General features: G+C 44.6%; 1 pseudogene; it reads right to left on the reverse strand.

Moving 5' to 3' along the window:
* Positions 1 to 11,782: 11,782 nt before the first annotated feature.
* On the reverse strand, positions 11,783 to 25,527 carry LOC137750425 (cyclin-dependent kinase 11B pseudogene; annotated as a pseudogene).
* Positions 25,528 to 26,154: the final 627 nt, after the last annotated feature.

A 26,154-nucleotide genomic window follows, 5' to 3' on the forward strand; every position in this document is an offset into this window, starting at 1 on the left:
GCGAACTGAGAACACACGTAACCTTGGAAGCCTTTCTGTATTCCACAGACCCTTTCTTGACTGTCTTTTACTGACATCTCTTTCATCCTAGGCCATTGAAGGAAGAGGAGCCCAGCAGGCAGTAGGTGTGCCCACGACTGGGCTGACGCTGCTTTGTGGGTGGCCTCGGGCTGTCCTGCCGGATGAAGTGTCTCCCCAGCTAGGTTATTAAGCTTGTCTGGGAGTAGGATCATGTGATCTAGATTCCCGCTCCATGAAGCACAGCATCAGTATCACCTGGGAGCTTGTTAGGAAAACAGCATCTCAGGCTCCAGCCCAGACCTACTGAACCAGAATCCTCATTTTAACAAACCACCCAGGTGATGGATATGCATGGAAATTTGAAAAGCACTGATCTATACGTTTTATGTGTCCAGACAGGTCATTGAGTCATTCAAACAAATAGATGGTTACCAAGCACTGTGCAAGGATCTAGGAATATAACTGTAAATGGAAACCAGTCCTGATGCTCAAGGAACCCACGGTGGAGTAGTGAGCGAGACAGACTGTGACAACATAGTCTGCTAAGTGCTAATGTAAGGATAACTGGAGGACGCTGTGGGACCGTGGACAAGGGGCTCTATGATGGTTTTAAAATGTGTCCACAAACTCTCCTCCTTTCAAGAGGTAGAGCTTAATTCTCTTCCCCTTGAGTGTAAGTCATATTTAATGAGTCACTTCTAGCCAATAGAATATGATAGAAGCCACAATATGTGACATCAGCCTCTGGGACATTGCCTTACCTTGCGCAAGCTGCTATAACAGAATGCCAGTGGGTGTTTTATAAACAACAAACATTTATTTCTCACAGTTCTGGAGACTGAACTGAAATCAGGGTGCAAACATGGTCAGGTTCTGGTGAGGACCCTCTTTCACGTTACAGACAGGGATCCTCTTGTCATATCCTCATATGGCGGAAAGAAGGAGAGGGAATCCTTGGGGTCCTGTTTATGAGGGCACTAATCCCACGCCCGAGGGTTCCACCCTCATGACCTAATCACCTCCCAAAGTCCCCACCTCCTAGAATTGGGGGTTAGAACTTCAATATATGAATTTGGGGGGTACATAAACATTTAGTTCACTGCAGACATAAAAAGCATTGTAGCTTCCTCCCAGCTGTCTCTTGGACCACTCTGGGGAAGCCAGCTACCAAGTTGTAAGGACATTCAACAGTCCTATGAAGCAGCCCATGGGGCTAGGGACTGAGGCCTCCTGCCAACAGCCATATGAGTGAGTTATTTTGAAAGTAGATCCTCTAGCCCTCGTCAAGTTTCAGATGACTGCAGCCCCGGCCAATGTCAAGACTAAACTCACAAGAGACCCTGATCCAGAACAAGCCAGCTAAGCTACTCCTGAATTCCTGACCCATAGAAAACGTGAGATAATAAATATCTGTTATTTTAAAGTGCTAAATTTGGGGGTAATTTTTTAAGCAGCAATAGAGAACTAATACAAGTACCTAACCACATCCTGAAGAAATATTCCTTCCCCAAAGGAAGTAATCTCTAAGACCTGAAGGATGAGTGGGAGTTAGTCAGGCAATATAGGCAGGAGAGAGTGTTCCAGAGAGGCCCACAGCATGTGCAAAGGTCTGCTAGGGAGTGCGTGGTACTTTGCAGGGACCACAAGTGATTCAGATAGTGAAGGGGGAATAGTGATGGATAACACTGGAGAGGTTGGCAGGGACCAGGTTATACAGGGCCATGAAGAGGAACCTCGACTATCATGAAGACCATGTAGGATTTTCATCAGCACAGCGCGACGTGGTCAGATTCATGCTTTGTAACATCTATCCTGGTATCTTAGGAAGACCAGGTTGGAAGCGAGTCCAGATGGGAAATGGGGAGACCAGAGAGGAGGCTACTGCAGAGTCCAGGTGGGGAACTATGGCGACTGGACTGAGGCAGGGCTTCTATAAACATGACATGATTATTACTGCTTTCAGATGTGACCGCACAGGGGACAGGAGTCTTCTGTGCCTGTGCATGCATATTCATGCTCAGCATTTGCTGGCTGGGAGTACGCAACCTCAGGTAGGGTGTAGAGGTGGAAGGTAAGATAATAACAGAGTAATTGTGTACAGGCACACCTTATTTTATTCTGCTCCACTTTATTGCACTTCACAGATATTGCATTTTTTTTTAAAAAATTGAAGGTTTGCAGCAAGCCCACATCAAACAAGTCTACTGCATCATTTTTCCAACGGCATTTGCTCACTTCATGTCTCCATGTCACATTTTGGTAATTCTCATATTTCAAACTATTTCATTATTATTATATTTGTGATGGTGATCAGTGATCTTTGATGTTACTAGTACAACTCACTGAAGGCCCAGATAATGGTTAGGCTTTTTTAGCCATAAAGTATGTTTTAATTAAGGTATGCAAATAATTTTTCTAGACATAATGCTATTGCACACTTAATAGACTACAGTATAATATAAACATAACTTTTATATGCACTGGGAAACCCAAAAATTTGTGTGACTTGCTTTATTGCAATATTCACTTTATTGCAGTGGTCTGGAACTGAACCTGCAATATCTCTGTCATGCCTCTGTCAGGACACTGGCCAGCACCCCCTACCACCTCCAGACACCAAAGCTATGGAAATTTGGATCTTTCCTTGGAGGAAGCTCCAAGGGAAACTGAGTCCAAGAGGCCTCATTTTAGGAGGTGGAGATAATAAAAGCTCCCTCCTTGCCCCCTCACTCTCAAAAGACCTTTTTTCTGTCCAGAATAGTCAAATCCATAGAGACAGGAAGTAGATGAGCGGTTGCCTGGGGCTGGAGGTGAGGGTTGGGATATAAGATGGTGATAGCTAAAGGTTACAGTTTCTTTCGGAGGTGATGAAAACGTTCTAAAATTGACTGTGGTGATGATTTTTACATATGTGTGAATATACTAAAAACCATTGAATGGTCGAGTTCTATAGTAAGTGAATTATATCTCAATAAAGCTGTTTTTTAAAAAAAGACAAACTTTTCTTCATACTTAGTGGAGAATATAGAAGCATCGGATGGAAATGCTGCTTGACATTAAATCATATATTCATTTGATTATTGTTTACCTACCTCAGATGGAGGTACCTACCTCATGAGGACAGAAAATTTGTTTTATTCACCACTGGTTCTCCAGAGCCCAAAACAGAGCCTGACACATAGCAGGTGCTTGGAAAAGATTTGATGAATGAATGAACATCTTGACCAAGACTACCAGTCTCTTAAGCAAATCCTCTCCTTGTTCTAGTGGAATAAGTGTCCCTCCTCCTTTCAAAGGTCTCTGGGGTGATACTGCCTTCTATAAGAGTAGCTTGGAGGAGGCTGCCACAATAACTTGTGATATTGGCATTCATGCAGAACCCTGATTCTTAGCAGCCTAGGGATCCAACCATCACACCAGGACGCTCTTCCTCCATTTGACACTATCCCTTTTAAACTAGCTAAGCAGCACCAGTTAACACTCATGAATCCAATTTTCATGAAATTGGACAAGCAGACACAGAAGTTCACAGAGCAGAACAAATTACTGGAAACCAGAGTGAAATACCTCTTCCAGCTTCTTAGCCTGCTAAGGGCCCTTCCAGTGGGAATTGGAAAGCAGGTAGCAGTTCAAATTCACCTTGCATGCAGACTGCTGTCTTACCATCATCAGAGGCTTGAGAAATGAAAGGTCATGTAATAACAAGCCCTTTCAGGCTTGTTGGAGCTGGAGCACAGTGAATCAATCATGGCACCCCTTCTGGTTGGTAATTCCTGATGCCTGGCCACACACATACGTCCTCTCATTCAACCTTGAGATTTGAGCAGAAATGGAATCTTCCATCTGAGGATTGAGAACATGAAGGTAAAAGGGGTCAGCTGACTGGCTTATGGGCCCAGAGTTGGTGGAGTCCTTGCAGTAAACCGGCTAAGCCCGTGAATTTTGTTTTTTTGTTTTGTTTTGGTTTGGTTTGGTTTGGTTGTTTTTAAAATTTTTTCCAAGTAGAGTTGACTTACAACGTTATGTTAATTTCTGCTGTACTGTATAGCAAAGTGACTCAGTTATACATATATATATTCTTTTTCATATTCTTTTCCATTATGGTTTATCACAAGATATTAAATATAGTTCCCTGTGCTATACACTAGGACTTTGTTGTTTATCCGTCCTGTATATACTAGTTTGTATCTGCTAATCCCAAACTCCCGATCCTTCCCTCCCCCACCCCACCTCCCCCTTTGCAACTGCAAGTCTGTTCTCTATGTCTGTGAGTCTGTTTCTCTTTCGTAGTTATGTTCATTTGTGTCATATCTTAGATTCCACATATAAGTGATATCATATGGTATTTGTCTTTCTCTTTCTGACTTACTTCACTTAGTATGATAAAATCTAGGTCCATCCCTGTCACTGCAAATGGCATTATTTCATTCCTTTTATGGCTGAATAGTATTCCATTGTGTGTGTGTGTGTGTGTGTGTGTATATATATATATATATATATATATATATATATATATATATATATATATACCATGTCTTCTTTGTCCATTGATCTGTCGATGGACATTTAGGTTGTTTCCATGTCTTGGCTATTGTAAATAGCTCTGCTATGAACATAGGGGTGCATGTATCTTTTTGAGCTAGAGTTTTGTCTGGGTATATGCCCAGGCATGTAAGCCCATGAATTTTGAAGTCAAACCCAAGTTTGAATGCTAACTTTGCCAATCACTCTCTGACCTTAGGCTGATTAGCTATCTCCAAGACTCAGTTCTCTCATCTACAAATTAAGTAGCAACTACAAATTAACTTCTCAGTGCTAAATAAGATAATGCATATAAAGCATTTATCACAGGTCATGGCAAAAAGTATATTCTCAATAAACGTTAGCTTGAAAAGAAACCACTTAGGCTCTTTCTAGCCTATGTTTTGTGAAAAACTCTAATACACCATGTTCTGATCAATAACCATCCCAAGCCTTCAATTCCCTTCCCTAATTCCTCCTGAATGAACCTCAGGTCAGATGATAAGATGGGCATTCAATGCACAATGCATATATCCCTTCACCTGACATTTTCTGAAGGATGAATGGATAGATGAAGAGATAGATGGGTGATTGAGAATTAGTCATTGAATTACTGAACGAATGCGGAGGTGAATGGATGAGTGGCTAACAAAATTAATGAGTTAATGAATAAAAAATAGCTAACATGTATATTACAACCTCTGTGCACCATATAAAGGTCTTTAGTTGGATTGTGTTTCAGGTCTTGCCCAATGGTCCCATTCCCAGTGATACTTTCCACCATGCTCTCACAAATACCGTCAGCTTCTCTATCTCCCTCCATAGTATTTATATATTTTTATATTTTTATTGTCTGTCTATTCCTACTAGAATATAATCCCCATGAGGGCAGGGATTTTTTGTCTATTTTATTTACTTTGGTGCCTTCAGCACCAAGTATAGTACCTGACAAATAGGGAGCTCTAACCCTGGATAAATATTTGTTAAATGTATGATGTACCTTAATGCTCTCAGCCAACCAGTGAGGAAGGTACAATTTTTGTTCTTGTGTGACGAATGAAGAAACTGAAACCCAGAAGTATAATTTGTCCAAGGACATACAGCTAATAAGTGACAGAGCCCAGATTCCTACTGACCCTAAAGGATACTCTTGACTATTGTCAAAAAGAAACAACAGGCCCAAAATGGAGTCACTTGCGCTAAGCCCACATCACCACCGAACCAGGGCTTGATACCTAACCTAATTACAGTTTCAACCTCCCCCAGACATGTAGTCTTAACCAGTCAGTTTGGAATTTCCTGGACAGTGCCAATGAACTAATCTGCCACATAGACCCTCTCCATTCCCCCAGAGAAAGATGAGGTAATCAGCCCTTTCCTTATCCCTTCCCACTTCTGCCCTTAAAAGCCTTTCATTTTATACAGCTCCTCAGAGCTCCTTTCTACTTGCTGGATGGGATGCTACCTGATTTATGAATTGTTCAATAAAGCCAATTAGATCTTTAAAATTTACTCAGTTGAATTTTCCTTTAACACTATTAAGCAGCATTACCTCATTTTAGAATGAATGAATGCAGGTCAACTCTTTTGAAGACTTTCCCTGGCTTCAGCTGAAGTTCTAACAACAGAACACAGCTGGTCCTTACCTATCTTTTTCTTCCCAGGAGGAACCATGATTGAACAAGGATTGCTGAGCTTTGCTGAGAAGAGAAGGGGAGGTGCTAGCTTTCCTAGAGGCAGGCCAGACTCAGAGGTGTGGTCAGAGAGTGATGGACTCGAGTCTCTTTGTTTCAGTTTACAAACTTCAATTGGCTGCTAAGAAACTGTACAAAGGGAGGCCCATTAGAAGCCCTCAGAACCCACACACAGTTACATAATACCAGACCCTTCCTTTATAGAAATGCAAATAGTGCAAGTCCAAGACCGGCCTGTAATCTGTGCTGCCTGGGATAAGGGGATTTCTGTTTGGAGCCCCCAAGAAATCCCATGTCATGGGGGATGGGCTGTGGAGGAACCCAAGGATTGGGGGAGGGGTCTTCCTCCGATGCCACTTCCAAAGGACTTAAATATTAATATGCAATCCAATCCCCACTCCACAATAACCAAATCTTACACAACTGGTACCCACACTAATTAATTCAGTGATCCTGTTGTGTTATTTCTAGCACTGCTTTTCTGGCATTTCCGATCAATAAGCAGGGAAAGCGATTTTACGGCCCCAAATGTTGCAAAACCATGACATTTTCCCCATCAAGTTAAGTAAGTACCTCTCACTCCTGGAACTATTTCCTGATCTGTACTTATCAAACCTAATTCAAACAAGGGGGTCACCAGGAGTAACTAAGTAATCTCTGGGTGGCCCTGTATACCCCAAGCCAGCTTTGGTTGGAATCTCCTGATATGGACAAGAACACGATTCCTGGTCAGCAGAGAAAGGTAGGTTTTATGATTCGTTGTTCCAAATGACAAGTGACTTGTAGCCAGGATAACTCACCCACAACTACCTAACCCATGGCAATCGCAATGCCTTACAGTCAATACATTTTACTCCACACATATTTATAGAGCATCTACTATGTGCTAAACACACAGTTTAGTTTTCAAGGGGATGAGGGTACAACAGTGAACCAAAGACACAGCAGCCCCATCCTCTTGGAGTTTACATTGTAAGAGAGCAGAGAGGTAATATATATGTAAATAAATAATATCAGTTATTGACAAGGACTATGAAGAAAATAAAGCACAGTGATACGATAGAGAAGGCATGAATAAGGAGAAGGGCAATCACACATCTTGACTGAACCAGGACTATTGTCCTGGCTTAATTGTTATAGAGGCCCTTTCACTCCTATAAGTGCTCTAGATTTGATCATAAATTATATGGTCACCTTATTAGTGATCCTATAGTCATTGGCTACATTAGACAAGGTGGTCAGGGAAGGCGTCTCTGAGGAAGTGACAATTCTGCTACAGCCTGAATAATGAAAATAAGTCATCCCGGGAAGGGTATCCTCGGCTGAAAGAACCAGAAGTACAAAGTCTGGAGGGAGAAATGAGTTTGACTTATTGGAGAAACAAAGAGGTCAGTGTAGCAGAACCACGATGAACGGAAGGGAGGGTACGAGATGAGATTGTAGAGATGAGCAGGGGTCTGATAGATCTTAAATTTAATTCTAAGTGGTATGGGGACCCATTGGCAGTTTTAAGCAAAGGGGTGACATGAGTCAAAATTTTAAAAGATGGCTCTAGCTGCCACAAGGAGAATGGATTTTAAAAGGCCGTGGGTCAAACAGAGGGATCAATTGAGATGGTATTGCCACAGCCAAGGTGATGGAAGGTGAAGGCTTGAAGGAAGATGGTAGCGGTGGAGACGAAGAAACAGAAACAGACTCAGGCATGTATTTGAGGGAGAGCTCATTGGACTTACCAATGGCTTAAATGCACAGAGCATGAGAGAAGGGGAAGAATCCTCAGTTTTGATGGGAGCAACTTTGGGACTGGGATGCACGGGGCCCAAGAGTTGAGTGGAGACAAGACAGACTGAGCACAGAGCGAGTAGGGGCGATTTGAGGAGGGACTGCTGTGAGCCAGGCACTGCAATGATTACTGTACACCTGAATCTCGTTAATCCTCACAGCAACCCCATAAGGTAGACAATAAATGGGAGCAAGGATTCACCGCCCCAAAATATACCTCTTTAGCATAAAGATTATTTTAGGCTGATTATTTTTAAGAAACAGCAGACGTAGGAAAAGTTCTGAAAGCAGAGTAGAAGTTATCCTTTTGTAAGAGACATTTATACTTATGAGGGAAATCTTCATCTGTAAGGGTGTCTCTCTCAGTACCAGGAAGAAAAGGTGGTTCTAAATCACAAGAAACTCTTTTTTTTTTTTTAATTTTTATTTATTTATATTTATTTTTGGCTGTGTTGGGTCTTCGTTTCTGTGCGAGGGCTTTCTCTAGTTGCGGCGAGCGGAGGCCACTCATCATCATGGTGCGCGGGCCTCTCACTGTCGCGGCCTCTCTTGTTGCGGAGCACAAGCTCCAGACGCGCAGACTCAGTAGTTGTGGCGCACGGGCTTAGTTGTTCCGCGGCATGTGGGATCTTCCCAGACCAGGGCTCGAACCCGTGTCCCCTGCATTGGCAGGCAGATTCTCAACCACTGCACCACCAGGGAAGCCCACAAGAAACTCTTATCTAGGGAGAAAGTGACTTAATCTGTATAAGAACCACATCCTTGTTTACTATGCTTTGCCTGATAACCTCCCATACCTGAACCACCCCCTCCAACATCTTCCTTTTTCTTTAGCTGGAGACGGTATTTAAGGTAATGGCTTGGGCCATGTTGGGGAGTTACTCAATTTTCCTCAGTATCTCCCATGTATACAGAAGGTATACATGTTATTAAACTTCTGTTTGTTTTTCTCCTATTTATTTGTCTTTTATTTCAGCGGTTGGGAGGGGAGGTCCTCAGCCAGGAAACTAGAAGGGTAGAGGGAAAATTACTTTTCCTCCCCTACAATACCATTATTGCCTCTGTTTCACAGGTGAAGGAATAAACCTCGAAGATGATACATGATTTGCACGTGTAACTAAGCTGTGGTTCAAAGATGTGCACCAGGATTCATGTAATATCACATCCTAGAGGAAATAGGGCAGAATTTCACACTCATACATACACACACACACACACACACACACACACAGACTGGCCCCATTTTGCCCAGATCTAGGATTTTTACTTTGAAATAATCTTTAGATAATATGTCAGTGGTTGGATGGAACTAACCTTAGGGAAATGTTACAAGGCAATACTTTAGAGGAGGGTGAGGAGGAGGAATTTCCAGGGTAGGGCTGTACCTTCCTTTCAGACTCTAAAGAATAGGAAACTCAGTCCAAAGTCTTGGCTGAGCAACTGAAAGAACCTCCAAAGATAATGTTAAAGAACAAAATCCAACAGAGTAATTTTTTAACATTTTTCTTGGTTTTATTCCATGATTCATGAATCATGCATCATCTAGCACACAGAAAGGAGATCTGAGGCTCTGTACAAAACGAAAGACTTTTATAGGCAGAAGGGAGCAGAACAAGGAAGTTATACTAGACAAACTAGGATTGGTCATGGCAACGTCACTTTCCTCCAGGGGCTGGTGAGGGTCTATCAGCGATGGCCTCACTAGTGCTGAGCAGGTGATCCCTGATTACGTTAAGATTCCACTTCCGGGAGGGCTGAAACTGTGGTGAAATTCAATCTCAGCTTGGTGATGTAGGGCTTAGCATAAGCGACTCCATTTGGGGACTGTGTTGTCTTGTTTTTAACAATAATACATTCCAGGAAAAAGGCTTAGAACGAAGGATTCAGCCTCCAGGATGGTGCTAGAATCACAGGATGAATAGAGAGCTTTTTTCAAGAACCTTAAATTCTCCACTTGAGCCAAACCATTTCCTTTTGAAATCCCAAGCCCTACTAAGATCCCCCCCAACTCTGAAGCAGACAGAACACTGACGTCAGAAGAGATTTCCACAGGCCCATCGCATGGACCAAAGCTTGTTCGCCACTGGAGAGTCCCAGCATCCTGGAACGTCTGCTTTGTCCAGATGGGACTGTCTGTTGCAAACCTCACTGTTAGTCTCACCTTGAGAGTATCTGGCTTTAATCCAAACTGGTCCTGACCAGTCCAGCCTTTGGTGACAGCACCATCATTTCTCCCAGGGGCCATGCTTTCTCCCTGCCATCTGGCAGAGAATTATTTGATTAGCTGAAATACAATGAAGGTTGGGCTCAGGGAGGAGAGGAGAGAATCCACCATGGTCTCAGGAAACAAGAGGAGGCTGGACACAGTTTAAGACAAATCCTATTAGCAATAACACGGATCTGAGGAAAGATTCTGTTCAACAACTCTGAGGACAGACAGGAATGTGACAGGAGAGAAGTGCTGAACCTGTCAGGTTAGATGATAAAAAATCAGTTCACTTTCAATTTTCTAGATGTGGGATCAGTGCCGCTATTCTTGTTGCTTTTAGCCTCAGAGAGAGAGTGACGCCAGCCCAGAGGTTGTCAAAGCCCTCACAGAGCAGGAGTATTTGCTTTTTTTTTTAAATGAAAACATAGCTGCGGCCTCAGCGTGGGAGATTCCACCTCCCAGAAGGCAGTTTGGCAATGTGTGGAAGCTTTGGGTTGTCTGATTGTTGGAGGTACAGTACCATGCATATTGAGAGCGTGGGACCCATGCCACAGAGAGGACCACTTCAGCCCATGCAGAATTGCCCAAGTCCCAGCTGACTTTCTAATGTCCCTCTGGACACTCAGTCAGTGAAAAACTTATTTATAAAGTCTACTTTCCCTAGAAACACAAACTTAATTTTTCACAGTCTTAATTTATACTGAAATGTCTGTGGACTAAATTGTAAACCTCACTTTGTTTTATTAAGAACACTACCAGCAGTTCCTTTACTATTTCAGGAACCCCCATCACTGGTGGCGAAGCCACTCAAGGTACGAGAGTCCCCAGTAAAACACATCTGTGTCAGTTGGTTTCTGCAAGCAACCCATTCGTGGTGAGTCTAGATAGAGATGCAAGAATCTGCCTTCATCATCTCTTCTATATTCACAGCCAAGCAGCTACCTATTGAAATACAAATTATTTTATACAAATTACTTTTCTGTTATTCTCCTGTATAATATAGTCAGGGCATTCTTTAACTTTTTATGAAATTATGTGTAAGTGAGTTATATAACCTATGAATTTCATTTCATGTAAAGGGGACGTCACAAAATATTAGTTATGAAAAAAGGGCATTGAGTCTGACAAGGTGGAGAACCATAGAAATACAATGAAACAACATTATTAAAGAAAATTTTGAAGAAGGAAAAAAAAATCACCCTAGTCAGCCATTTTCAGTCTTTCAATATTCCTTCCCAGTCCTCTTTCCCACACATACCCACTTTTGAAGAGTTGCAATTATAGTTCACATAGCTATATAGTCCTAGCTGTAATCATAGTTGCAATTAAAGGTGGGCTATTCGCAGTGACCCTTTAAGGAAATCCATTTGATGGATATGGAATCTGAGGCTCAGAGAATTTCTGTATCTTTGCAGCATTTATGAGCACCTGAGCCAAGTTTTCACTCTAACTTTGATTTCAAAATGAGCTGCTCCCAAACCAAAGTCTGTTTTCAGAATAAATGTTAGCTTTTGCTGGAGCAAATGATTCTTGGATACAAACAGTAGAGGCCAAGGATTTGGGAAAAGGAGAAGACTGGGAGGAGGTGGAAAAGAAAGAAACAATGGAGGGGTAGAAAGTGGAGGAGGAAAATGTGGAGGGAGCCTGACGGATAAGGGAGGTGGAGAGGGTATGGATGGAAGGGGAGGAGAGAGAGAGAGAGCAGGAAGGGGATAGATGAGTAAGTTCGATGTTGTTTTCCCACAAGGAAGAAAACGTGATTTAATTCTAGAAATTTACAAGCCAAGATGAAACAAAAACGCAATGTGGAAAACCAAACAAGACCGGCCATCCGAGACTACATGGTCACGACCCAGGGCAACCCAAACCAGCAGCGGGTTTTTCCAGTCGGGCAGGATCTGGGTCTGTTTCCAGCGCCTGCCCCTAGTCTTGACTGAACCTCGTCAGCTGGCCCTCCCCAGGGCTGGCCTGGGGTCCACTCTGAACCTCAGAACTTGAGGCTGAAGGCGAGGCCTGCAGCTGAGGCCCCCTGGTTTGTGGAGGCCGACGCCCAGCCAGCTGTAACCCAGGCCTTCCTCAGGGGGCTGCAGGCAGGTGCCGCCCTTCACTCTTTGCTGCTCGCTCTTGATGGGCCACGTCGGGAACACTGGGGGGCCGATGGGGCTGGGGGATCTCATGGAAATAGTCGTGTACGAGGCTGTCTTCCGAGTTGAGACCCTCCACCCTGGGAAGCAGGTCACAGGTGGAAGCCCAGGTCTGAGAAAGGCGCTTGTTACAGGGGTGCTTGGTGAAGGTCATCTTCTTGACTGCAGGGAGGTCTTTGTAACCAGGCTAGATTTTCTCACTGGGGGTCCACAGGTCCTCAAACACTATGTTGAGCTAATTGATTTCCACCTTCCCCGGGGAATAGTGGCTTCTGAGTCAGCAGCCCCCCCAAAGATGCAGCCTACAGACCACGTGTCCACTGGTGTCCTATTCCTCGGCACCAAGCAATCTCTCTGAGGTGCAGCACCACAGGGTCACGCTGACCAGGTGTGACCTTCAGTAAGGGTGTGGCCAGACTCGCACCTGAGGACGCCCGCCCGGCTCAGCAGCAGTTTGGACTTCTGTGCTGGATCCAGTTTGTCCTGCAGACGCCTCGCCAGTGTAGCAGCTGGAGGGAGCATCAGGGTCTTCACCTCCCCGAGGAAAGGTTGCTTCATGGTCTCCATCAGGCTCTTGAGGTCATGGTCTACGCAGCTCATCACGGTGTAGATCTGTCCACGTTGCTGCCCATGACCGTTCCTCCGACAGGTGATAACGCTGGGGTGCTGGGCCTTGAGGATGAGGCTGACCTTCCCCAGCAGCGTAATCAGAAGCCCTCCTTCTTCTCCACTTGCAGCCCCTTCAGAGCCGCAATCCGTCTGTTTTCTTGTCCTGTGCTCTGTGCACCGCCCCGTCAGTGCCTCCTTCCATCCTGGCCAGGCCCTGGTTTCTTCCGACGGCCTTGCAGGCACGTGGGTGCTGGGCGGCTCCTGTCTGAGCTCAGTGGGCGCCTAGGTTGGGAGTCGCAGGAGGTCTCCTCGGGTCCCGGTGCTGCTCTGCGGGGAGCCCTCACCCACCGCACGCCTCCCTCCCCTTCTTCACTTTCCCCAGCCCTCGGTCAAACTGTGACTCTGGAACTACTACAGTATGGTTTGCTTTCCCTCCCTCTTCATCTCCACTCATTTCGGGTCCAGACGGGTCCTCGGAGTTGCCCCCCGCCCCCTCCACCCCCCACGGCTCCCCCCCACCCCCGCGCACTCTCCTCTTCCACCCCCACCCCACGCCCCGCTCCTCTTCCTCCTCAGAACCTGAGCTGGATTCCACGGGCAAGGACTCAGCTCAGGCGGTTCTCCTTTCAACGTCGCCGATCCCGTGTAAGGCAGAGAGCAGGTCTCTCTCCCCCACTTCCTCCTCTTTTACGGGCTTCGCGCGGGGCCCCAGCTCACGCGGCTGTGTCCAGTGGCCGTGCCTTCACTTGACGTCACGTCCGCTCTCAGGTCCAGGGACGGATGTGCAGCCTCGCGCTCCCTGCGCTCCGGCTCCTCCTGCTGCCTCATCTTGCTTCCTCTCTAACTGCTCCGGGTGGCCCCGCCTCTCCTGGAATGTTCTCTTGCCATCTCCCTCCTCCTTTGTCTTTCTCATTCCAGCAGGCTTTATCCTGTCCTCCTCAGTTTTCTTTCACTCCAGCAAGCTTCCCGCCTTCTGCTGAATGACTACGATGCCTGCATTTCTCTTTTCCTCTTTCCTGTGATGAGCCTTTTCTTCCTGAAACATTTTCTAGGGTGGTTTGATAGCCAAAGAATCATCGTCCTCTCCTCTATCTTCCACGGAATCCTCTCTTGTGTAGGGCGAGACCCTCTTCGCTATGTCCCTGAGGTGGTGCCTCAACTTCCCTTCCTCAAAGGAATCACACTTCGCATCTGGGTCATCAGAATTTTTTTAAGGGTTTTATCTCTGCTTTCTCCCCTTGTTCCTTCCATGGTTCCTTTGCCTGAAGACGTTCATCTAAAGCTTTCACTTTCCAGGAGTTCTTTGCATCACCCATTTGAGTTAAAACACCCTATGCTGCCATCACTGGTCTCAGAACCTGAGACCAGAACCTGGTCACTTCCTGTGTTACCACAGACTGATTTTTTAAAACCAACCTAAGTTATTTATTTAAGCCATCTCCTGCCATCAACAAAAGGAGGGAAAATCAGTATGCTGGTAGGAAGGGAAGGAGACGCAGAGGGGAGAAGCTGAAGGAGATGGAGGGTGGAGAGATGGGAGGGGGGAGATGGAGGAGCCAGGGGAAGACCCAGAAGTAGCATCCGGCCCCAGCTCTGCCATCTCTGTGACTATAGGTGAGACACTTCTCTCTGTGTCTACTTGTCCATTTGCATGTCTGCCTCATAATTGCACAAGGTTGTAGTAAGGCCAACCAGCATGATAGATGGGAGAGAACACTGGAAAAGTTCAAAGGCCTGACACAGAGGTGGAAAGGGCCATGTTCTAGCTTCCTTGTGGAGACCTCGCCACTGGATCCTCCACACACCACAAGCCCAAGTGGGTATGTTTGTGGTTATCCTGTGTGTGCCTCCTCTCACATCCCCACCTACAAACAGGTAATTTCAGAGGAAGCAACTGAAATCCACCCATCACCAAGCAACTCATATGCTATGATTTCCCCCCAGCCTACTGCCATTCCTGTGCTACAAGAATAGCCTTGGCCAGACCAGAGGGATGTACAAAGCATTTGTCACTGAGGTCCACTGAATTCTATTAGCAATTTTCTCCTTTGTTAGCAATTTCACATTGCATATTAGCATTCATTTTCATATCATATTAGTATTCATCACAAAAGGCTAATCCCATTAGCACTTTTTACGTTGTGTTAGAGAAAACAAATAATCGCTTTGTACCAATGCGTCACTGCAACAAGAATGGCCTTGTTCATCTGCTGCTTTTCTATTTACTCCAGATCTGCCCCACCTCTCTCAGCAGAATTACCTACTAATAGAGAACACTCATGGATTTAGACTCTATGAGCCACGTGAGCTATTCCAGAGCTGGGATTTGCCCTTCCAAAAATTCCCATTCATTTAATATTTATTGAGCTTATACCTGTACCAGGTATTGTGTTAAATGCTGGAGATGGAGTGGCTAGTAAGACTCTATGAAAAAAAGACAAATAAATATTTTCCTCAGGTTACAGTAATATATAAACAAATTGCAAGGGAATGTTTAAGCAAACTTTTTTAAAGCACTTTGTACCTGGTTGAACCTATAAGAAATAATCCTGCATTTTTATTATATTTCATAGTTCAAGATTGTCCTTACTCCTGATTTGTTTCTGAACAAGTAAGGTGTTTTGAGCATTTTGAGGTTTGCAAATGTGGAAATTTAGAGAATGAACACAAAATTTAAATAGCTTTTACTTCTTTAAAACAATGAGCCTACTTTCTTATATTTTCAGATTTTCTCAAAGTAAAATTGACCACTCCTCACTTATTAGGTTCAGATACTGAAATTATTGCAATTTCTGGTAAATGCCTCATTTACCAAAGGAATGGCTATTAGAAACTTTATGTGGGTATGTCACCTGCAGGTCCCCATGGTTATGCAGATAAAATGTAAAGATGGGGGAAAGAGACTTTGTCAACTGTAAAGCTTGCTACAGATGTGTAGAGCTGTAAGTATAAATCAAGTTGATGCCTTGTGCCAGGGAAAAACACGATGAAGACCAAGAGTTCTTAAATACTCTCGTGCAGAAGAAATCTTCAGCTGTCTGGTGAAGCCTATGAACCCCATCTCAGAAAAATTGGGTTTTTAGATGTATAAAGTGAAGTACATAGTGATTCAAAAGAAACATTATATTGAACTACAGTCACCACAATATTTTTTTAAATTATGATAAACCAATATATGAGGTTCTTTTTTAAAAAAATTAATGGAAAACTTAATCCAGTTGAATGACTAGCTGCTCCAGTAATGACTGGTACTCTTGAAGAGCTTAGTTAAAGAAATCACTCATTACTTAAACACAGATCAAGGTAAAGAGAGGCCTGGTCCATACAGGTGATGATGATGAGGATGAGGATGAGGATGAGGAGGATGATGATGATGACAGCAATAACTCTATGACCTTTTGGATCCCAGTTCTTCACCCCTTTCTGTATCCACACACTTGCCATAAAACTTTGCAATTCATCCTACGAAAGGGAGGGTGTATTTCCTACTCTGACTTTGGGCTCAACCATGCAACTTGCTTTGGTCAATGGGATATTAGCAGACATGACACAGGAGGGATTTGAAATGTGCTTGTGTGGTTGGGCAGACCCTCTATAACTCTACCATCACCATGAGAAGAGCTTTCCCTGGGTATTTGCCTCCCCTTCAGCCTGGGCACCAGAATAAACACATGAGGATCAGAGCCACCCTATCCTGAAGTGAAACAGATGCTTATTATTGTATGCCATTGAGATTTTGTAGATGTTTGTTATGCAGCAATAGCTGACTAATACATGGTGGTGAGGGCAATGATGATAATAATAAACATATTTACTTCTATTTATAGAGCGTATGAGGGCCCTGGGTAGCAACATCCGAGTTCCTTCAAATCCAGGCTCTGCAACTTACTATGTGATTAGGGCATTCCACCTCTCTTAATCTCAGTGTCCTCATCTGTAACATAAGAATCATATTTATCTTACAGTGTAGTTATGAAGAATAAATGGGGTGATGCCTATTAGGTGCCTGGTACAGAGTAAGCACTCAACAAAATAAGAAGAAAGGGAGGAAAGGAAGAAGGAAGGAAGGAGAGGGAGGGAGGAAGGAAAGAAAGGAAGGAATGGATGAAGCAAGGGAAGGAGGGGAGAGAGGAAGGAAGGAAAGTTCATGAAACAGAAAGTTCACGTGGAAATGTGGGCAAAGATTCACAGGTCAAACTTCACCTGCCTCGGAATTCTTTCCACCCAGCCTGGACTCTGAAAAGCATGCTGTGCCATCCTCCCTGGGCCTCCCAAGGCAGACAGCATTTCCAGGAGTACCATGCCTGGTGTTTAATGCTCTCACAAGGCTTCTCTTCCTTTTAAACGGGTTGCCACAGGAATAGAGCTCCTGTACTGGCAAAAGACTGGCAGAAGGAATGGGGGGGGGGGAGGGAAATCCACCCTCATGTATTCTCACTAGGAAATTATCCCTAGGCTTTGATATATTAAAATTGAAGAGCCGGTAAATGCCGGTTGTCATGGCAACATCTTGCATGCTGCCCCACGCTTGGTGGTGTAAGTTCACTTTCCTTTGGGTGTTGCTGCCTAATTAACTGTTATTTTTGTCACTGTGGAGGAAGAGCCCACACTTGGGGGGTTTGGCGGTGATTGCAGTCCCTGTGGACTAAGTTAATTTTCATAGGCTACAAAGAGAGAAATGGCTGAGCCCCAATCATATTTATGTCTCAGGAAAGTTTCCGGTGTTTAAGTAAGAGTCAGAGAAAATATTCGCATACACCCCAACTTCTGTCTTTGGCAATTTCAATTTCTCTAGCAATCGCAAAACTTATTTGGGTTGGAGAGGGGATAATCGGCAGCAGTTAAGCCACACCAAGGAACAGTCCTTTGTTCCTGGCTCCAGCTGACATTGCACCCTTGCCCCACTACCACCCCACCAGGCACACATACACTCATGTGCCTGGCCTCATTGGAATGTCTAGCTTTGCACCATCATCCCGTGCAGTTGGTACCACGCACTAACAGCGCGCAAGCAAAGCTAGCAGGGACATGTGAAAGCCACTTAATGTATATCTCTATCTCCACACCCAACTATGTCTCAGTTATGCCAGCCAACTAGGTGGATCCAGCCAATTCCCTAGAGATCTCCAGGAAAGAATTCCATGTTGCCACAAGCCCGAACGTCAGAAAGCTGTCTTGTCACAATTTAAACAAATTTGTTTTCAATTTGGATTCTTAGATGAGCTGGAGATGACCTGTTATAATATGAATTGCTCAACTCATCTCTTTCTTGATTTTTTTTTCTGCTTCCTGCCACGTGTTTTTATAAATTTATTAATTAATTTATTTATTTTTGTCTGTGTTGAGTCCTTGTTGCTGCACGCGGGCTTTCTTTTAGTTGTGGCGAGCGGGGGCTACTCTTCATTGCAGTGCATGGGCTTCTCATTGCGGTGGCTTCTCTTGTTGCAGAGCACGGGCTCTAGGCATGCGCGCTTCAGTAGTTATGGCACACGGGCTCAGTAGTTGTGGTTCGTGGGCTCTAGAGTGCAGGCTTCAGTAGTTGTGGCGTGTGGGCTTAGTTGCTCTGCGGCATGTGGGATCTTCCAAGACAAGGGCTTGAACCCGTGACCCCTGCATTGGCAGGCGGATTCTTAACCATTGCACCACCAAGGAAGCCCTGCCACCTGTTTTGAAAAACTGGAGACTCCCTCCTCTTCAGGAAAGAGGAAAACAAATTTTGCACTGCTAAGAATGCGGGTTCCAGTCTTACGAGAAATAAGCTCTTCCTGAGGGGCCGGGGGTGGGGAGCGACTGGTAATATAGCATATGCTTTGAGGGCTAAAGAACATAGAAGACATGGGTGGAAATTGAAGTTAATCTGGGAAGAGGGGAAAAGTAGAAGAAACCCTGGATTGGGGCCCTAGATGCATTGAATCTAATCCCCCAAATCTGTCTTAGGAGGTGTAGTGGGCATTCTTTCTGACCACTCTGCTCCTTTGCATATCCTTTTTAGTTGGGAGATTTCTCCACTTTATGGTATAAGCTTAAAACTTTCTTTCCCGGCAACTTTTGCAGCAACGCTACAGGCGCGTGGCATAGACTCCTCCAATCAGCCATACCTGTGCAAGACTTTGAAGGGGAAGCTGGTTGTCCCCAAGGATCCACTCTGGGGAGGGGAGCAGCAGGAATGCTCAGCTTCCAGAGGCCAGAAAGGCAGAGATCCTTGCAATAGCATCCCTTGCCCGGTGCCAACCGTTGGACCAGGGTGTCTGGGTCAGGGTAAGCCCCTTGGTCATTGCCCTTGCACAAGGCTGTGGTGCCATTTCAGCGATGCTTCTGAATCTATGGCCTCTAAGCCAGGTTCTTCGGAGATTCCTTGAGTGTGCGTGACAAATAGTCTTTAATGAAATCTTTGTGCGTGCGTGTGCGTGCGCACGTATGTATGTGTTCAACATAGCTGATTGGGGCTTAGAAGTAGAATGAGGCTGGTTCAAGGAATTCTTTGAAACAGGTCCCAGTTCTTATCCAGGAGACTGCACTTGGGATTATCTGATGTCATAACCAACAGAGTCACTGTGATCTCAAACTAATAGGTAAGTTGGATTTGGTAAAGACTCAGTTTTTGGAGATAAGAATTTTCTGGCATTCAAGGAACTGGAGTTTGGTCCTGAGCTGGGTTCAATCATATACTCTGTTCTAGACCTCAAGACTTGGCTGACTGGGCCTGAGACTTTCCCAGGCACAAGAGTCTGGATCTGTCAGCTCCAGGGCAGATCTTGTCGAGGTGGCAGATGTGGGAGGACGGAGCTCACTCAGATGTGGATGCTTTGCCAGCACTCTGTCGCTCATGAGTTACACCTGTGTAGACATCTTCCAGCTTCAGAGGAGGGCTGCTCATGTGCACAGACATCACATGGGCAGAGATGGAGCACATCCTTTTTTGCTTTCCTCCAACTGAGATCAAAGATGCAGAGATAACTTGGTACAATGGAAAAGAGATGTTGGGTGTTCTTAAAGGATCAGTAACATTGGGCAAGGTGATGGCCCATGGTGGCGATAGGCTCAGTGGTGACCTGCCAAGGAAAGAGGTAATGAAGTCCTTGTCTCATCAAACTACCCAGTGATTTTCGTTGCTGTCAGCTAAGAAGCCTAACTGACCAGAAGGGCTTGGCTGCCTGTGTTTGTAAATAAAGTTTTATTGGAACACGTGCTCATTTCTTTACATTTTGTCTGTAACTACTTTTACACTGCAGTGGCAGAGTTGAGTAGCTGCAACACAGACTGGCCCACAAAGCCTCAAATATGTACTCTCTGGCTCTTTACAGAAAAAGTTGGCTGACCCTTGGTCTAGGGCATTGCTACTCAAAGTGTGGTCTGGGAAATAGCAGCATCTGGGAGCGTATTAGAGATGCAAATGGCCAGGACCCACCGCAGACCTGCTGGATCAGAACCTCCAGGTATGGGGCCTATGAATTTGTGTTCTAACAAGCTCTCATGCACACTTACATTTAAGAAGTGCTGTTCTAGAAAGCTCATCCTCCATATTGCACAGAAATCTGTCAACTCATATATACACTACCAAATGTAAAATAGATACCTAGTGGGAAGCAGCTGCTTAGCATAGGGAGATCAGCTCGGTGCTTTGTGGCCACCTAGAGGGGTGGGATAGGGAGGGTGGGAGGGAGGGGCAATAGGGAGGGGATATGGGGATATATGTATACATATAACTTATTCACTTTGTTATACAGCAGAAACTAACACAAATTGTAAAGCAGTTATACTCCAATAAAGATGTTAAAAAAAAAAAAAAAACGAAATAGGGTAGAGGGAACAAGTTGAAAACAAGAGCAAGAAGAGGCCTTTTCATCCAAGTATATTGCTAATCATATTAAAAGCAAGCAATCTAAATAATCCAATCAAAATAAAGAGATTTTCAATCTGGATACTGAAAGCTAAGGAACATTGGATTGATTTGGTAGCAGGATGAGGAGAAAGATGACCCTGTGTTGTAGGACTAGAAACCTGGATGAAAAGGTCCATGGGAAGAACAAGAAGAGAAGTCACAGATTGACCAGCAAAGCTGCAACACCCAAATGTTCTCTATGTCCAGGACTCTGGGTGACCTCAGTGTCCATGGAGCCTGAAGGAAAGACACAGAAAGTGCAGAAAAATCTCAGGAAAGAGCCTGGATTTGCAGCCACAGGAGAAAATTCTGAGACTGGAATCCAACAACTTCACAACAGGAACTTACCTGCTCCCCAGAGAAAAAGGGCCACACAGCACAGGAGGCTGAGGCACATTGTTTGCTCATGGGAAAAGCAGGGCAGGTGGCTTTTTCTCTAAGCCTCCCCAACCCCCATCAGTAACCTCCTTGTGACGCAGTCGCTTCCCACTGCCATCATAGGCCCCATGTCCCTGAGACTCTAACATTTCATATGCTGGGAGGGCAGGGAAAGCTGGTGAAACTACTAGGGTGAATTTCAAACTGCTTTTATTTTTTTCCTGATTCTGCTCTTTCATTATTTAAATAAAATCACACATCATTAATTAAAAAAAAAAAATCTGTCAGCTTGAAGATGTGATGTGTCTACCCCTGAAACTACCCCAAACACATCTAATTCCTCCTTCTCCCAATGGCCCTCAAGAGATCTGAAGGGTCTCTTCATTCCCCCAAGAGTTTTTATTCTCCTTGATAAAGAGACTCACTTCCTACAAAGGTTCTCCATCCATCCCTCCATCACTTTCATCCTGGCCATCTAAGATACTTCAGTTTATCAATGCTCCTCTCACTGTGTTGCCTGAACTCTAAACCATGAGGTATTGGATTGGCCAAAAAGTTCGTTCGGGTTTTTCCATAAAGCTGTTATGGAAAAACCCGAACGAACTTTTTGGCCAGCACAATATTTTTGCAGAACCAACATAAATGCCCTCTGATGTGGTGCGAAAATAGCAGAGTGCTTAAGTACTGGGACCTTTGGATGAGGGAGCTGGATTTAGACCTGGCCTTGCCCTATCAGAGGCATGACCTTGGCCAAGTTGCTTAATCTCTCTTAATCTCTTGTGACGTGAGCAAACTAATTAATTGTAGCATACACTCCATGGGGCCATTATGAGATTTAAATGAGATTACTGACAAATATCTGGCTCTTGATAAATGTTGAAAGAGTGAAGTTATTATTAAGCAGCAGCTCATCACAAACATTTTACCTGTTTTGTTAGAGCTGTGTCTAAGTCAAAAAGGGGGCAGTCAATGGTCAGCTGTCTTTGCAGGCAAGGCTTTGTCTGTGGTTATACCCTCATGAAGGGCATCACTAGTTCTCTGTGTGCTCCTAAAGCCCTTAGCTTCCTTTCCACGACTTCAGATTTTCCAGTCATAATTTTATTCAATTGCTTTTCCCTTGTTGCCATTCAGCCATCCATTTAACAGCTGAATGCCTACTGTGTGCCAGGCACTGCACTAAGCACCTGAGAGACAGAGGTAAACAAAAGGTCTTTATTATTGAGAATATCTCGGTGTAGAACAGTGTTTAGCAGAGAGGAACCCCTTTTTTTCCCAAACAAGATCTTATACAGAAATGCACTGAAAAGACAGATGAAAGTAGGGAAGCTGGTTGAAGCCAGGAGGGGTCTGAGCTCTACCCACTGACCTTCCTCCTGAATCCCGCTCCCCAATTCCTTTTAAAGTATCCTGAGGAATCCTCCCAGAGCTCTACATACCTACAGAACAAAAACTGAAGGCATGAGGGAATCAGGGCTGGGCTTTTTTTTTTTCATTTTTTTAATTGAAGTATAGTTGATTTACAATGTTGTGTTAATTACTGCTATACAGCAAAGTGATTCAGTTATACATATATACATTCTTTATACACACATATTCTTTATATATATATAATAATACCTATTTTATATATATATATATATAATCTTTTCCACTATGGTTTATCATAGGATATGGAATATAGTCCCCTGTGCTATACAGCAGGACCTTGTTGTCTGTCCATTCTATACATAAAAGCTTACATCTGCTAACCCCAACCTCCCACTCCATTCCTCCTCCAACCCCCTCCCCTTTGGCAACCACCAGTTTTCTCTCTATGTCTGTGATTCTGCTTCTCTTTCATAAATAGGTTCATTTGTGTTATATTTTAGATTCCATATATAAATGATATCATATGGTATTTGTCTTTCTCTTTCTCACTTACTTCACTTAGTATGATAATCTCTAGTTGCATCCATGTTGCTGCTGCAAATGGCATTATTTGGTTCTTTTTTATGGCTGAGTAGTATTCCATTGTATATATGTACCACATCTTCTTTATCCATTCATCTGTCGATGGACATTTAGGTTGTTTCCATGTCTTGGCTATTTTGAATAGTGCTGCTATGAACATAGAGGTGCATGTATCTTTTTGTATAGTTTTGTCTGGATATATAGGGTTGGGCTTTTAAAACGTTTCTTCCTATATGTTCTCTCTCTTGAGGAGTTGAAGGGAAATCTTTCTGGTTCTTCTCTAATTCTGTGTTTCCATTTCTGAGCAAACCTCTCTGTAAGGATAATTCTATCTTTCCCTCTTATCTTCCATTCCCTCTGTGTCTCTCCTCAAATCACTCTCTCTCTCTCTCCTATAACCTTCAGAACCCAGAGAAGATGGGAGATAGTGAGGCTTGACAAGTGTGGTGGGCATTTTTTGGTTTTGTGTGGTCAGCATCTCTTTCTCCTACTTCTGGGCATGACACCCCAGTTGTCCTGAGAGGGACCACCTTGTGTTCTCAGACCGCATCACTCAGGTGATGCCATCCTCAACTCCAACAGGAAGCATGTGACTCAGCCTGGCCAATCAGAGCACCATATCCCTGGGCCTTGATGATTGGTTTACTGGGGGCAGGTGACTTAATCAGAGTTGAGACAGAAAAGCAAAAGCTTTTCTGCTGAGCTTGAGCTGTGAGATTGCAAGCCTGGTTCTCCAGAGCATGATGTAGCAAGAATATGGGTCTAAGATAACCACATCTCCTCGGCCCTCATCATCACCTCATCCCACGGATAGGAAGCAGCTGAAAGGGGCCAGGGGACCTGATTGTCCAGGTCTCAAGTAGATCCTTCACCAGGGTTCCACTTGGTCCAGATTTGTATACTCATCCTTAAAAAGACACCCCACCCCAACATTAGATCTACATAGTTTTGTGGTAAAGAGTGTGGTCTCCAAAGTCACGCAGACCTGGTCTCTATTCCAGCCCCCACCAATCATGGGCTGCATGAACTTGGGCAAGTCATTTGGCCTCTCCAGAGCCTCAGTTTCCTCATCAGTAAGTTGGGGATATTAGCACTTTTGTCATTGATTGTTGTGAGAATTTAATGAGGACATAGAGGTATATGCTTTATCACAGTACCTGGAACCTATAAATATTCTAAAATGTCATTATTAGCTCAAAAAAAAAAAAAAAAAACAACCCACAAAACCCAAGAGTAGCTATCTAGGCTCTAGAAGACTATGAGTTTGCCATGGGCTTTGGATGAATGCTACAGTAGATGGGGGAATGGGAAGTCGGTTTATTCTATCACTTAGAGAGAAAAGGGATTGGGGGTGGGGTGGCCGTGATGAAAGGAATACAGAACTTTAAGGAACGGCTTAAGACTTAGTCTTCAAAGAGCTGCCACTCCTTGACAGTAGCCATTTTATGCTTGACTGTCAGCTGTGACAAGCTGGAAGTGGCCAGTCTTTGCAGACGGGCAGATAGTGTAGCTATCACATTATCATGCTATAAATTAACACTTCAACATGAAACGGGTGTTGAAATGCAGCTCAAGTCAATTCCATCACTCCCTCTTCAGTCTTGCCTTGCATTTGTTGCCCTCTGATTCACATGGGGCATCCAATGAACCCAACTGGCCTCCACTCCATTTTTGTTACCAGCCTGGGGAAAGAAAAGGAGGATTCTGCTCATCCCTAAGTAATAACTCGAAACAGTGGTGTAGCTCGTGCCAGCGGCTGGCTCTTTGTTGTTGTCATTGTTGTCTCATTCTCAGTCATTATTGTTGGCTTCTATTGTAGACTCAAGCGGTGTTTGAAATCCCAGCCCCTTTCATTTCTCCTTTGCTCTGAAGGGAACAGCTATGCACAGCCCACCAGTGGGGAGATTTCTTCCTCTATCATTTTACGCTACATTGCAACAGAAGTTGCACGACTCCAAAGGATGCTTTTGAATTCACATTTCTTGTGATCTATTTGTCCAATACACGTGTTAAATTAGAAATTGATTTGTCACTCCCAGATAATAATGTTCAGAACGGCGCTTCCTGCATGAATCATTATCTTCAGCCTGGAGTTGTTCTACTAATGAATATGCATGAGCCCGGAGAGGGGGAAGAGAGATTTGCACAACCTGTTTCCTGGAGGAACCTCAGTTCAGCTCAATGTTCTGAGTTGAAGCTTCCAGAGCCAAGCCCAGCGTCTGCCTCACCACCCACCGCTCGTTCAGGCTCCTCGAACACCTGCTCTCCGGTGATGGTGAGTGCCCGTTGCCGGTGACAGTGGGGCGCCCACGCGGCCAGGGAATTGCCGCTGCTCATTCATTCACGAGCCGTGAACTTAGCGGAGGGTTAGAAGGCAGCGGGAGTGAAGTGGGCTCACAGTGCCCTTCAGAAATGCCAGCTGGAGAATCGAGAAACCATGCGGGCTGCCTGCTGGGCTCTGCCTCCAAGGAAGCAGGAATTAGAAACAAGAGTGTGAAGAGTGATTATCAAAGACAAATGCTGTCTGCTGGCTGCAGGCATGGCGAGAAAAGGAGGCTCTTCCCAAATGAGCAGCTGAATGTCAAATAAAGGTGGGATGGGGAAGCATCGTTGAGAAACCAGCTGCCCTGGGGTCCCAGAGCAGCTTGGCCACATCTGCGTGCTGTTGTGGTCTGAGGACCTTTTCTCAAGATCTAGGCTTCAGTCTCTGAGACAGAACTTGTTTCCTGCCACAGGAGAGGTGGTTCTTCAGAATATCTCATGCCATTTGGATGGGTTTCATAGCCAATCAAAGTTTCTAGACGCTGAAGCTCTCTCTCTCGTATCTTCTGCAGTGATTGGAAGGAATCGTGTTTATGGATCAGCTACTCTGTTCCAGGCACTGCCCCAGATAGGACTACAATCGTTTCTGAAATATATGAATGTCCCTTTTCCTCAGCCAGAGCACCCACTGCCCTGGAAAGG

This window comes from Eschrichtius robustus, chromosome 16 (genome assembly GCF_028021215.1).
Source record: "Eschrichtius robustus isolate mEscRob2 chromosome 16, mEscRob2.pri, whole genome shotgun sequence".
Lineage (NCBI taxonomy): Eukaryota > Metazoa > Chordata > Mammalia > Artiodactyla > Eschrichtiidae > Eschrichtius > Eschrichtius robustus.